Here is a 2,973-nt window from a genome sequence, read left to right as displayed (position 1 = left end):
GGTGGTAATGAGTTTTTAATTAGCAATATGTTTGACGCACGTGTTTGTAAACAGCTTTCTGGACATACGAGGGTTGACATGTAAGATTTTATCCACTGGACCCCCTCCACGATTGGTCTAAAAGGGTGACACCATTCATGGGACAATATCTGCATCATGCTCCGCAAGCCAGCTGACGGTGTGTGGTGTAGGGTACTCCTGAATCTCCCCCCCCCCTCTCCCCCCCCCTCTCCTTATCTGTTCCATTAGCGAATGGCCCGTCGGCAAGCCTCTGCATTAAATATAATTTCTCAAATTTTCGCTGCGTGGTCATTTGGTGAGGCGTATGTAGCAGGAAGCAATATGTTGTCCAGTTCCTCCTGCTAAGTGCTTCCTAGATATTTCAACAGTAAACCTCTTGGTGATGCACAACGCCTCTCTTGTAGCGTCTGCGACTGGTGTTTGTCAAACATTTCTGCGACGCTCTCGTGCGGACTAAACGATCCCGTGACGAAACTGGCTGCTCTTCGTTCGATCTTCTCTATATCTTCTACCAGTCCTGCCTGGCAGAGGTCCCAGAGTGATGAACAATACTCAAGAATTAATGGAAGAAGAGCCGATTAAGCAACCTCTTCAGTGGATGAGTTACATTCTTCCCACGAATCTCAGTCTAGCATCTGCTTCTGTTACTTTTTTTCATATGGTCATTCCACTTAAGGTTGCTTTGGATACACACTCCTGGCCACTTTACGGTAGATACCGTTTCCAGTACTTTTTCGTCAATAGTGTAGTTTGACGAGAGTGGACTTATTCTGCTATGCATGAGCAATATGTCGCTTTATTTACGTTCGGAGTCAACTGCTGGCGCCTACAGATCCTTCTGCAAGTCGTCGCTGCCTTCTGGCGTCGTTACTTTGTTAAACACAACCGTGTTATCTGCGAACAGGTTTAAGGAGCTTCCGATGCTTTCTACTAGATCATTTATGTACTTCGTAAACGGTAACGATCCTATCACATATCCTTGAGGTACTCCCGAAATAAATGGCTCTGAGCACTATGGGACTTAACTTCTGAGGTCATCAGTCCCCTAGAACTTAGAACTACTTAAACCTAACTAACCTAAGGACATCACACACACCCATGCCCGAGGGAGGATTCGAACCTGCGACCATAGTGGTTGCGCGGTTCCAGACTGTAGCGCTGTGAACCGCACGGCCACTCTGGCCGGCTCCCGAAATAAACTTCGCATCTATTTTGTTCCACTAAGAGCGACGCGTTGTATTTCATCTGCAAGGATGTCCCGAAATCAGTCAAAAATCTGGTCCATTGCTCGGAAAGCTCGTATTTTTTAAACTGAAGGGTATTGTGGGACTGTGTTAAACATGTATATACTAAGATGGTATCTGTTCTTTCGGACATGTCCGAAAGAACAGATACCATCTTAATATATATATAGTTAAGGCTCACCGGCCACTTGACCATCCTCTTCTTCTGTGCGAATGCACAAACAGTGCCCGAACTCTTACGGGAATCGCGGGGGCACTGCGACTGTGGTGCGGGACAGTATGTTGAGAATGTGGGTTTCGCAGGAGGCGTGCCAGAGATAAATCCCTACAGTCGCGCTATCCTCTGTGTCCTCGGTGGCTCAGATGGATAGAGCGTCTGCCATGTAAGCAGGAGATCCCGGGTTCGAGTCCCGGTCGGGGTACACATTTCCATCCGTCCCCGTTGACGTATGTCAACGCCTGTAAGCAGCTAAGGGTGTTCATTTCATTGTAACTGTGTTAAACGCCTTTCTGAAGACGAGAAACACGGCGTCAGCCTGAGAGCCGACGTCTCATGGAGGAACAGAGCGGGCTGAGTTTCGCAGAATTTGTGTTGGGGAATCCGTGTTGATTTTTATAGAGGAGCTCTTTTTTCTCCAAAAACGTATGATACATGAGCATAAAATATGTTCCATAATTTCACAACAGATTGATGTCAACGAAACTGGCCTATAATTAAGTGCATCTCTTCTACAACACTTCTCGGAAACGGAAATGTCCTGCGCTTTCTTGCAATCGGTAGGTGCCCTTCGCTGCCTCAGCGACCTGCGACAAACTGTCGCTAGAAGGGGAGCAAGTTCTTTCGCATGTATAATTCAGAGCTGACAATACGAACTGAAGTGCTTTGTGAGTAGCACTGACTGGTATATATCACTTCCAGAGCAGTCTCTTGATCTGGAGGCAAAAACGTAGGGATTGAAATAGATGTTTGTTTGTGATCCCGCCAGCGCTGATCTCTGAAAGTTGGAGATGAAAAAACTTACAGAATTTAATCTCGGGTCTGAACTTAAACCAAATAGCGAGATCAAATACCGTTGTGAAGTTAGCGAAACATCCGATTCTTTTTCAATAAGGCTACACGGGCTCTCTACACGCCATTAAGTCCACACAGCAAGATGCCGAATTTCTTAATGCGAAAACGAGTGAACTCTTTTTTTCCACATTTCACGCGACAGCCGAAAGTAGGCTCCTTTCCTAAATAAATATTACCAAAAATACTATTTTATTAATTTATTACCAAAAATACTATCTTATTAATTTCTATGGACATCAGTGTACCTAATAAGAACACAATACGCAAGTGCGGCGTTACAGAATAAAGCAAAGATAAAAGGGAGAATGTTACAGATATAATCACAGAAACAAACTTGACAAAACTTGTCGAGGGAGTTGTACCGCTCCAGCGGTTATGGGAAAGCTTGTGTTAATGAGCCTAAAGGAACAATGACATCTGAAAAACACGATGTTGAGGTTCGGAGGTTTCACTGTAAGCCAGTCTTGTGATCAAACCGTTATCATATTAAACATTTTTTCCAGTGCTTGCTGCACGAAAGCTCCTTTTTAAGGTCGACTACCTAACTTAAAAAGTGGTGTGGTGACGTAAACGTGACGTGTAGTGCTAGCTGCTGAGTACCTGATTTGGAACACCATACACGTCCCGCCTTTCCTG

At 45.0% G+C, this 2,973-nt stretch overlaps 1 non-coding gene across 1 annotated transcript; it reads left to right on the top strand.

Moving 5' to 3' along the window:
• Window positions 1-1,613: 1,613 nt before the first annotated feature.
• On the top strand, window positions 1,614-1,687 carry Trnat-ugu. Its single transcript has one exon. It is a non-coding gene; the product is annotated as a tRNA-Thr (tRNA).
• The last annotated feature ends 1,286 nt before the right edge of the window (window positions 1,688-2,973 follow it).

This window comes from Schistocerca piceifrons, chromosome 7 (genome assembly GCF_021461385.2).
Source record: "Schistocerca piceifrons isolate TAMUIC-IGC-003096 chromosome 7, iqSchPice1.1, whole genome shotgun sequence".
Taxonomy (NCBI): Eukaryota; Metazoa; Arthropoda; class Insecta; order Orthoptera; family Acrididae; genus Schistocerca; species Schistocerca piceifrons.
The sequence above is the reverse complement of the archived record's forward strand: the minus strand, read 5'-3'. Positions and strand labels throughout refer to the sequence as shown.